We start from the raw sequence: 12,739 nt of genomic DNA on the forward strand, positions 1-12,739 counted from the left end.
TTCATTGCTATCCAGAAATCCAATTCGCATATACCAGTTACTAGGAATTTTAGGAACTTACAGGATGTGGTGTCCATGGTAGGGGATTATACCTAGGATAAAGTTAGTGTGGATGGATAGCAGATTCATCTAGAGATGCAAACAATGAGGAAAAAAGGCATCAACTACCTAACATGGGGAGGATTGAGAAGCATATGAATAAAGTAAAATTGCAACCCTCCATTCCAGACAAATGTCACAGCATTCACTCCACACACAAAACCGGTATCATGATAAATTTGTAAAAAAATTCAGAAAATGAACATTGTTGCCAGAATTGATTACACGAGTCCTTAAGAAGACAGTAAATATGGCAGCACACTTCATTTGTGAAATAGAACCAAAGCCAAAATTAAAATTTCCTTTCTGTTGCAGGTTGTTGGCTTACACAGTTGAACTGGGACTACACTACAATAGTCCCAACACACACACTGGCTCAATAACTGTATAATTTATGACAAGACATTGCAATAAGTGCTGTAGATAAGTGTTAGATTTCAATATTGGAAATTTAAACTGCAGAAACATTCTGTAGTTGCTTCAGTAACAGTGAAATTGGGAGACGCTTTTCAACTGTGAAATCTTATGGGACCAAAGCAAGACAGAAGAAAGTACAAATCTGCCACATTTCGGAGACAACATGGGGCAGCACGGTGGTTAGCACTGTTGCCTCTCAGCGCCAGGGACCCGGGTTCAATTCCAACCTCGAGTCACTGTGTGGAGTTTGCAAGTTCTCTCCATGTCTGCGTGGGTTTCCTACGGGTGCTCTGGTTTCCTCCCACAGTCCAAAGACGTGTGGGTTAGGTCGTTTGGCCATGCTCGATTGGCCCTTAGTGTCAGGCGGGTTAGCAAGGGTAAATACATGGGGTTACAGGGATAGGGCCCGAGTAGGACTGTGGTCAGTGCAGTGCAGAGTCAAAGGGCCGAATGGCCTCCTTCTGCACTGTAGGGATTCTATGATTACCAAGTGGCTGGATTAATTAATTCCTGATTCTACCATTAAACAACAAGTATCAATACATTATTTTGCAATTATCACTATATCTTGTGATATGTGGCAGATCACTTCGAGGTGTTGCACCCTCTGGTAAACCTGCCCAGGGATTAAGATTCAATTTAAATTCATATGCATTTAGAAAGGTGCAAACAGTTTAATTTGATTAGATGACTATTAATTTGCACCACTTCCATACCAGGTTCTCTGTATCCATTTCACATGCTCAACTGATGTAACACTGAATATTCTAAAATACTGCATCCATTAATTTTTCACAGAAATGTAAAATGGCTACTTTAGTAATTCTGTCTTAACCAATTGTCTCCAAACTGTCAAAATACCTCCTATTCCTACAGGACACAACATCTCTCAACTTGCCAAGAGGAAAGCAAGAGCAAGTGGCCAAAATCAGGGTTACTATTTTACAAGTTTGATAAATATTCAAATCAACTTTTTATTGTAACTCAAAAGGAAGTTTGCTAGGTGCTTCATTTTATAATTTATTAGGAATTAATAACTTATTGGAATTTATCAATACATAATTTTACTCAAGCCACCAGGTTGTACAGATACCAAAGAAATCAAAAAAGATTGAATTAATCAATTTTGTTTTATTTCTAGTTTAATCTACAGAAAATCATCTGAAGCACTTAGCAGCATTTCAAACTGAAATGGCCAATCAAATGAAACATTGGTGGAATGAAGTTTAAAGTATATGTATTAGTGTCACAAGTAGGCTGACATCAACACTGCAATTAAGTTACTGCGAAAATCCCCAACTCTCCACACCGATGCCTGTTAGGGTACACCGAGGGAGAATTTAGCATGTCCAAATCGGCACATCTTTCAGACTGTAGGAGGAAAGCGGGAGCACTTGCATGAAACCACACAGACACGGGGAGAACGTGCAGATTCCACCAAGCCGGGAATTGAACCAGGGTCCCTGGCACTGAGAGGCAGCAGTGCTAACCACCGTACCGCCAAAAAGTTAAATTTGGATTGGAAAAAAATTCAAAATTCCACTCCGAAGTTGACTGGATAGTACTGAAATTCACCTCCAAATATAAGTAACCACCAGTTAAAAGCCATTAAGCTTGTAAAAATTTGTCAACTTTATTAAGTGAAAGGACTACTATTCTTCATAATTGACCCTTTTGATCATTTCGTCTAGACCTCTACGCAGTTTTCTATAGTTCTCTCAGTGTACTTTAATCATGAATGCCAAGATTACTTTTAAAATACTAACACTATCCAACTTCAACACAAATGTACCATAGCAGCCACTTCATAGGACTGGCCTTTCCCAATCATTATGGGACCAGTAGGAGTAAACAAATGCAAATAAACCAGAGTTACAAAAGCACTGATATTTCTTAGAGAAGGAAACATTTGTTTCCTTGCTCCAGCATTTTGCTACAGCAGGATATCTTGCATCACATGCAGCTAAATTAATTGCTCAAATAAAAATTGAGGCACAACATGATATATGTGCAAGCAGATAATGTAGTGGGCATCGAGGAACATTGCTCATGGTGCGTCCTTAAATTGAGAATTAAGTAAAAGAAAAAGGCGAACAACAGAGAAGGATGAATGAGAGTGAATTAAGAGGCAAATAAGGTACAGAAAAAAATATAAAGAGAATGAAAAGAGACAGAGGAAAACCAAATAGAAAAGGGCTTTTTATTGAAAATCTCCAACAATTAATTTCAGGTTGGAATGAGATTGAACACTTTAAACTGCTCTCACACCGGAATAGAACTTGATAGGGTGTTAATACAACACCAGTTTTTTAAAAGTTATTTACGCTTAGACTAACATTGCAAAGTTTAATCAGTACTGTCATTTGTGAAAATCCACAATTTCTTAAAAACAATGGGAAACCTATGAGTGAGATGCTAATTGTGCAAAGCAAAGGGCGGAGCAGCACAAATTGACCAGATAGTTCTGGAGATTCAGAACTCTCGGCTATCTAACGTGCTGGCTAGTTTGCCCAATAATGATGACATGCATCATTAACATGACATTACTTTCCCACCAAGATCCAACCCAATGTGTCAACTTCTCGCAAGTGGTCCAGTCCTTAGGCCAAAAATTTACAACCCCATCATTGCAGGGGGAGCAGTAAAATTCCACCTTGTGTAAATACCTGAACATTTCTCCAACTCTCGCAAAAGGGCAAAATATATCAGGTTATTGAATTAAACTTCATTAGTTTGAACGACAGCTGCCTACTGGAAATTGACAGAATAGAAAAGCATTTTGCAGAACAGACCATACACCTGGTGCTAATCTTCACAATCCCTACTAGCAAGTTAGAAGATCAAAATACCAGGATGAAAGTTATTCCTGGTTCCCAATAGTTAAAAAAGGCTCAGAATACCAAACACCTACAGGAACAACCCAATAGACTAGATTCTGAACCATCATTATTTGGTGGATTAATGACAACATAATGCATACTAGATGAAGACATTGGTAACTGCAAGAATTGTGCAGGGGATTTTAAAATAAATCTCCATCTTCACAAGCACTTCTCACCACACCACGATGTGTGCACTAGCAGCAGCACAAGCAAAGCAGCAGGAGATTTACCTCTGCCCTGATAATGGTTTGAGGGATCAAAAAGGAAACAATAACTCATTTCACCAGTAACAATACACTTGTGTATTTCGCTCAAGCCTCTGCATAATGCATACATTCTTGCACAAATAATTTAACAGCTTTTCCTCAGTAAAGACCTTAACTGCTAGCAAATCACTTCCCATGTTTAAGCTGGTTTATTTATTAAGTAGCTCAGCAATAGAGACCAGAGACTCCCAAGCAATTCCCTTCCTATGTTGTTAGCTGATCTTCTGTGGGATGGGTATAGAAGCCATAATAGGCCTCTGAATCCCAGGGTTGGAAAGAGACATGTGGAAGGAAACAGAGCAAGAAAGAAAGCTACTTGCAATTGCCATCTAGTGTCCCTTACCCAGAATGAATGCGAGGTAGCAATGGGCTATAAAAAAGCCTGGCTGTAATACATGCCCTTCCTGGTGGTCAAAGATGATCAAACACCAACCCCAACTCACTCCACACACACCTCTCTGCTCCAGGGTTGAATTGATGAGTCTTACTCACAGCTAAGCCTTTACTTGGACAAGAATACGCCACCTTCTATTGGAACCATTAACAACTGATGCAATCTAACTCATTTCTCCTTTTAAGAGTGTAAAATATCTTTCTCTGATAAAAAGGTAATGAAAAAATCTGACCATCACCTATAAAAGAGCAAATAGCAATCGGCTTATATTCGGACAAAGGAAGATGGTTATGGTAGGCCGATCTCTCAGCACCAGAATGTCGCTACAAGAATTCCAAAGGATAGTGCCTTAACCAAAACCATCTTTAGCTGGTTCATCAATGACCTTCCCTCCATCATAAGGTCAGAAGTGTCTATGTTCATTGATGATTGCACAGTGTTCAGTACGATTCAGAACTCCCCAGATACAGGGAAGCAGGCCATGTCCATATGCAGCAAGACCTAGACAACATTCAGGATTCAGCTGATAAGTGGCAGGTAATATTTGCATTACACAAGTGCCAGGCAATGTCCATCCCCAATAAGACAAAATCGAACCATCTCCCCTTGACATATGCCATTACCATCAGTGTAACACCCACTATCAACATCTTGGGAATCATCACTGACCAGAAACTTAATTGAAGTGAAATAAATATTGTGGCTCCAAGAGTAGATCATAGGTCAGGAATCCTGCGGTGAGTAACTCATCTCCTGACTCCCCAACCCTGTCCACCATCGACATGGCACAAGTCAGGAGTGTGATGGAATTCTCTCCACTTGCCTGGATGAGTGCAAGCTCTCCTCCAAGCCACACACCATCCTAACTTGTAAATATATTACTGCTCCTTCACTGTAACTGGGTCAAAGCACTGGATCTGCACAAGGACAGCAGTGGTTCAAGAAGGTGACTCACCTCCACCCTCTGAAGGGCACTTCGAGATGGACAGCAAATGTTGGCCTTGCTAACTCACCCCACGGAAGAATTAACAAGCTTGAGTTACCCTTCATACTCCAAGGTGCTAAATTACTGCTGCAATATTACTGTTCAAAACAACTCAACATGCAACAATATCCAGCTTGCACTAACTAACCATTTATTTAGACAAATAACAAGCTGGCGGTATTTATAAAGCACTGATAGAAACAAGAAAAGAATGGGCAGTAAAAAAAAACCAAGAAACAGACACAGCTCAGACGAATAACGTTTGACACACCATGTTTTTGCAAAAGTGTACTGGTGATTCAATTGTAGGCATTGACTGCCAAAACTTAAAAACTGTATTCTGTAAGTTTACAGTTAGTTTTGTGAAGGAGTTGGCAGCCAGGGAAAGGTTTCTGGATAAAAGCAATGTGTGGGAAATGTTGCGGATCTGTGGCAGGAGGGATCATTTTTTTTTGAAAGGTTGCAGGGGTGTGGGGCTACAAAATTAACCTGAAACAGACCCAATAAATTAAACACGGGAACCTTGTAACTAATTATGATTTATTAATATAGCCTTTAGGGTTGAGTTTCCAACTTATGACACAAGCAGGAAGTTGTGCCCAAAATACACTCTAAATTGCACCACTAGGTTAGGCTGCAGTTCAGGGTTCTGCTAAAAGACAACATAATCAAAGAAAATCTTCCATGAAGCTGCACAGATAGTAAAATAGAACGTAATAGTTTATTTTCTTCCATTAAAAAAACTCTAATGGTAACCTGGCAGGGTTCGGTTAGTACAACTGAATGGGTTTATTGTCCAGCAATACCATCTGTAAAGATGTAAAAAAAAAGACACTGAATATTACTTTCAATCCTGCTTTGAATTCCCTGATCTTTTGCAGTAGTTCAGTTACTGTTAAAGGAACAAAAATTCTAATCCTCCTCTCTTTAACAAATTGACTAATACAAGTTAATATTCGGCTCTTTTAATCATACACTTTCAAAATCAAACATGATGTTTTAAATCTGAACCAACTTTGTCCGTTCATGCCAGTTTCAAACTCAAGTGAATCCTACAAAACAGGAAAGCACAAACTTTCGCATCGCAATATCCTCACTGAATATACATATGTGGCCCAACACAGTAAACATTTTAACTTTCCCAACTTATTTTAAAAACAGCTAATGGAGATAGCTGCAGTACAACCATGGCTGCAAAGGAATGAAGTAACCTTGGATAAAGGTGCTCCAAGATTGTGTCTTTCGAAGCTCCACTAGTGATTGGGGTTTGTGAAGTTTAAATCCATGTTCTTACTAACTTGAATACATCTCAAGTTGCTGATGCTCACAGTTCTTGACATTGTGATTCCGGTTTTATTGCAGCGGCAAGTTAGCAGTGCTATAAAGATGGTCTTTCCCAAACACCACGTCCTCAAAATGCAGAGAGAAAAACTCAATTAGAAATACAAGTGTAAGGGTGCATTGCTTAGACTCAGGGGGTATATATGATCCAAAGGTCACTGCTTGGATATACCAGCAGTGCATCATGAAATTCATTTCAGACATATGAGAAGTCTGGATATTAATAGCCTTATGGATCTAATTAATTTATTCAATTAAGAGCAAATATAGGGACATAGGAAATCGGAGCAGATCACCTGGCCCCCAAGCCCACTCTGCCACTCAGTGAGATCATGGCCAATCCTCGACCTCAATACCATCTTCCCCATATCCCTTAATGTCAAATTCGAATTCAATCGCTATCTAGAATTTGATTACCCTTATTTTTAAATATACTCATTGACCAAGCATCAATAGCTCTTTCAGGTAGCAAATTCCAAAGATTGACCATCCTCTGAAGAAATTCCTCCTCCCCTCAGTTCTATACAGCCTACCCCTTAACCTATGCCCCCCCCCCCCCCCCCCCCCCCGCCACTGGTCAGGGGAAACATCCCTCATACATCTACCTTGTCAATTGCTTTAACAACTTTGTGCATTTCACTGAGATCACCTCTTAATCTTCTAAACTCTGGAGAAAATAGGCCCGGTCTCCTTAATTTCTGGAGAGCTAAAGATGAAGGAAACAAACCTGTATATTTATTGTGCAATTCAAAAACCTCAGGGTATCCCAAAGCACCACATGAACTAAGAAAACATAAATGCTATTTAATTGATTTTTCTCAGTCAAACGAATGTAAGGGAGGTTAAAATATTTTCTAGGTCCTCCTAGTTAAAATAAATCTTTGCTCAGAACAAGATTAAATAAAAATTCTGCAAAGAGTACAGTAACATGCCTTCTGCAACCACAAGGAGGCGGCGGTAGAGACAATGGTGGAGACAATGCATTTCATTTCGGCCTGCATCAAAAGGAGGGATGCACAGACACGTAAATCTAGCAGTATTAGTGAGTCAGCATTATCCTTGGCTTTTCAACTTGTCACAAGCCCAAATTTCCAATCGTAGCAATGCATTGAACGCAGCATTAAGGCACAAATTAAACAGTACTATTATCGACACAAATGTTGAAATATCAACAGGAGGGAGCCAAATCCTGATAAAATACTAGCATGTGGTTACAATTGGTTTTCCTGTTCTTTAACTGAAAGGAACAATTCACTCTGGACAAAAATAGGAACGCAGCACACTTCATCGGTTGGTGGTATCTAAATTTTATTGAATTCAAAGCAATTGAAAACAACATGATCAAATACATCAGTGCACTAGAGAGCAACATATTTGCTATTTCTATAAAAATAAAGGTAATACAACATCACATCTTTTGTGAAGATGTGTCGAGAATTCCATAATATACATGAATCTACAGTCGAGTGACATAGAACAGTTACAAATAACCTCTATTTTCCTGTCTTGAACAAATCAAGTGCACAGCCATAGGTAAAGCGGTCTCCAGTTCACATCATGAAGATAAACACTGCAATTATTGTAGTTAAAAACATGGCTAAAATGTACAAACAGAATCTAGTTCACAATTTAAAAAGCAGGATGTTAACATAAGCAATTCTAGAAAACATATGAGCCAACATTAAATTTACAAAACATAAACTCAAGAAGAAACACTCAATGAACGCAACAGTTGTAAACATATTTAGCACGTTCAAAGTAAACTACTGTTTTGAGATTATATTGTTTGGATAGCCCAAAAAATTACTTTTCAGTACAATGAATTGAAAGAGACGAAAGCTCAGTCTTTTCTTTGGTAGCATTAGACAGAGACCAGAGCTTCCCAGTAGAAATAAAAATGAATTTCATCTCTCGTCACATGGACAAAAGAGTTTGCACTCATTCTGTCGCTGCAGTGATAGGAAGATCGACATAATGGATATGGGGGAATTTTCTGAAGGTCAAAGTAGCTAACGCTGATCTTTTCAAGGGTAAAAAATGTGATTTTGGATTAATAAATAGCTAGAAGTCCAGTTACATGGGATCAACATTCTTCAAATAATGTACTTCTAACTGTGTGAAGAATTTGAAAACATTATACATCTACAGTCGGTTTAAATTTACAACTTGTTCTTGCATATATTGTAATCTTTGAGTCAGGAACTCCTGTAAAGTCTCGTTAAACAGACAATTTTGCATAACCTAAATATGCATCACTGAGATCAAAAGTGAACATTTCAGAAATACATCACTTTTAGTTCAAAACCTCTCATTTAACAAACTAAATTTTAAGAAACTAAACAACTGTGCCGACCAAGCTGGTTTCCGTAAGAGACGCAGCTCATGTGGTCAAGTTCAGGTACTTGCCACCCACATCAAAAATGGCTTCTATTTCCAAAAGAATTTGAAGACAAGCATGGTGCTGTTCGACCACTTGGCTGCCTATGATCGTGTGGCATGCTGGTCTGCTCCTAAAGCTGTCCTGATGCTTCCAACCTGATTCAGGACAGGTGAAACACTCCTTCACAACAGACAAATTAGAATCCACCATGGACAAAGGAGAAGTGCATGGAGAAGACTGGCCAACGGACAACCACGGGACTCAGTACTAACTCCCACGCTATTCAACATACAGACAAATGACCTGCCAACAACCATATCCCGTAAGTACATCTATGCTGATGATGACGACGTGCCATCCAAGCCTCATCCTCTGCACCCTAGACCAGTTCCTTAACGAATGTTGCAAAGTTGACGTACTACAAGCATAGCACTGAATCCCTCTAAACCCATATCCAGTGCATTCCACTTCCATGTCAGCTCCAGAAAGAATTGTATATCTACATGGATGGTCAGAGACTAAGGCACAACCCCAACCCAATATACTTCAAAGTCACTCTAGACAGGACTCTGTCCTTTCAGAAACATCTGAAGAAAATTGCAATGGGTCAAAACCAGAAACTACCTGCAGTGCAAATGCCACAACACGTCAGACCTCAGCTCTTGTCCCATCATACTCTGCAGCAGAGGAAATTGCACCAGTCTGGTACAAGTCATTACAAACATCTTGTTGACACTCAATTGAATGCCAACAAGATTAACATAGGAATTAGGAGCAGTAGTAGGCAATTCAGCCCCTTCAAGCCCACTCCGCCATTTAACATAATCATGGCCGACCTTATCCTAGTCTCAACTCCACTTTCATCCCGCTTTTCATTGGAAACATACCTCTCTTGAATCTGTTGACTGATTTTGCCTCCACTGCACTCTGGGGCAGTGATTTTCACAGATTCACAACCCTCTGAGAAGTAGTTTCTCCTCATCTCAGTTTTGAATCTATCTCATATCACTCTATATCCAAGGCCCCTTGTTCAAGACTGTCCCACAAGGGTGAACATCCATGCCCACCTTATCAATCACTTTTATCATTTTATATACCTCAAATCAGATCCCCCCCCATCATTCTTCGGAACTCCAGCGAATACAAGGCCAAGCTATTCAAGCACACCTCGTACAACAGCCCTTTCATCCCTGGAATCAATCTGGTGAACTTCCTCTGAACTGCCTCCAGTGCTACCACATCCTTCCTCAAGGTGAAAGACCAAAACTGGACACAATACTCCAGGTATAGTCCATTTGCCTTTTTTACATGCTGCACCTGCATGCCCACTTTCTGATTCAGGCACAAGGACACCCAGATTCCTCTACGTCAATGCATTTTGAATCGCTTCCCATTTAAATAAGAATTTGTTCTTTTTTTCCTGGCCAAAATGGGTAACCTCGCATTTATCCACATTAAACTCCACCTGCCAGATTCTTAAGTCTATCTCCTCATTCTTCCCAACAATTTTAATATTGTCCACACATTTTGCTATGCTACACTCTGTCCCTGCTTGCAGATCCATTCAGATGGATTGTAAATAGTTGAGGTCCGAGAACTGAACCCTGCGGCACCTCACTAGTCACAGTTTGCCATCCAGAGAAGGACCCATTCATCCCAACCCTCTGTTTTCTGTCCATCGGCCAATCCTCTATCCAAGCCAAACTCTATCCCCAACCCTCTGGGATCGAACCTTCTGGATCAGTCAAATGCCTTCTGGAAGTTGAGACATAGCACATCCATAGGATCACCTTTATTCACCTTGCTGGTTACATCCTCAAAGAACTCCAACAAGTTTGTCAAGCACAACTTGGACTTCATAAAACTGTGCTGACACTGGTAATTTGAGCTTAGTTTTTCCAATGTTCAGTTATCTCTTCCTTAATGATCGACTCTAGCAGCTTCCTCACCACTGATGTCAAACTAACTGGTCCATAGTTTCCCATTTTTTGCCTCACTCCTTTTTTGAATAAGGGTATCACATTAGCCTGATTCCAATCCACTGGTACCTTTCCAGAAGTCACGATATCGAGATGCCGGCATTGGACTGGAGTAAACACAGTAAGTAGTCTAACAACACCAGGTTAAAGTCCAACAGGTTTATTTGGTAGCAAAAGTCACTAGCTTTCGGAACAGGCTGTTCCTTCGTCAGGTGGGTGGGAGTTCTCCCACCCACCTGACGAAGGAACAGCCTGTTCCAAAAGCTAGTGGCTTTTGCTACCAAATAAACCTGTTGGACTTTAACCTGGTGTTGTTCGACTACTTACGACTTTTCCAGAATCCAGGGAATTTTGGAATAGTGGCACAGTGGCAAGCATTGCTGCCTCCCAGTGCCTGAGAGCCGTATTCAATTCCAGCCTCGGGTCACTATCTGTGTGGAGTTCGCACATTCTCCCCGTGTCTGCATGGGTTTCCTCAGCAGTCCAAAGGTGTTCGGATTAGCTTGATTGGCCATGCTAAATCGCCCTTTATTGTCCAAGATGTGGCAGTTCGGGGGATTAGCAGGATAAATACGTAGGGTTACGGGGATAGGGGCTGGGTGGAACTGTCGTCGGTGCAGGCTCAATGGGCCAAATAGAATCCCTCCAGTCAGAAGGATGCCATGATCATAACTAATGCGTCCACTATCTCTGCTGCCACCTCCTTTAATACCCTCGGGTGCAGGCCATCAGGCGCTGGGGCCATATCTGCCTTTAATCCCATCAGTTTACTGAATTCTCCCTAATTCTAACAATTTCACCAAGTTCCTCTGTAGTAACTGCAGTTTTTGGGGGAAAAAATGATCTTCCACTGTGAAAGCAGACAAAGTATTGGTTTAGTGCTTCTGCCATTTTGGAGTTTCCCATTATTACCTCACCATTATCACCTCACCATTATCACCTCACCATTATCACCTCACCATTATCACCTCACCATTATCACCTCACCATTATCACCTCACCATTATCACCTCACCATTATCACCTCACCATTATCACCTCACCATTATCATCGTCTAAAGGGCAAACATACTTTCACCATTCTCTTCCTGTACAAGCTTTTGGTATCAGTGCTTATGTTTTCTGCTAGTTTCCTTTCATAGTTCATCTTAGCTGTTTTGATTTTGCTTTTATCCTTTGTTGGCGTTTAAAATTCTCCCAATCCTCCAGACTGCCACGAACCTTTGCAGTACAATATGCTCTCGTTTTTGCCTTTATGTTATTCTCATCTTCCTTATGAAGCCATGGATGATTTTTCACCTTGTTACAATTCCTCTTCCTCTCAGGAATATACTTCAATTGAAAGGTATTTAGTATCTCCCTCAACATTTGCCACTTTTCTTCAACTCCCTGCCCTTGAATATTTTTGCCCAGTCCACTAGGGTCAACTCCTTCCTCAGGCCTGTATAATCACCGTTGCCAAATTTTAACACTCTAGTATGCAACTCCGTCTTCACTCCTTCCAAGAGGATCCTTAACTACAAGACCATTTATCAATCCACAATGCACGTCATAACCGGAACTCTCGCTCAACACCCCTCCTCACCTTCTTGCAAACATCACTCCCCCACATATCTGCCGAAAACCTAAAAGCTGGTTGAAAACATCTGTGATGCACCTCACTTCAAATCCACCTACTACAAATCCGCCTTCCATCATGGCATCCCATATGGAGTAATCGCCTTGACTAAGGTCCACCAGCAGACATCCTTTGTACCAACGAATGGGAAATCACTCATAAGCTGCCCTTGACAAATGCCACCTGTCAAATGGTTCTCCCACAGCGAGAATGGTTCTTGCTGAACAGGTTAGGGTCCCTGTGCTGCCAACCTCTACTGTTGGGGCTGCAGTACAAACCCCTTATGCACTTGTGGAGAGAGACACAAACAATGCTGTACATGACAGAAGAATGTCCCTTCTACAGGCTTAAGTGGCAGACTAATCATCTTAAGTTCAG

General features: G+C 40.6%; 1 protein-coding gene across 5 annotated transcripts in view; it reads right to left on the reverse strand.

The window, feature by feature from the left end:
* The window catches only part of zbtb46 (zinc finger and BTB domain containing 46), an 84,252-nt gene that overhangs the window by 12,137 nt on the left and 59,376 nt on the right, over nucleotides 1-12,739 (reverse strand). The gene's annotated exons all lie outside the window — the stretch shown is intronic.

This window comes from Mustelus asterias, chromosome 20 (assembly GCF_964213995.1).
Source record: "Mustelus asterias chromosome 20, sMusAst1.hap1.1, whole genome shotgun sequence".
Taxonomy (NCBI): domain Eukaryota; kingdom Metazoa; phylum Chordata; class Chondrichthyes; order Carcharhiniformes; family Triakidae; genus Mustelus; species Mustelus asterias.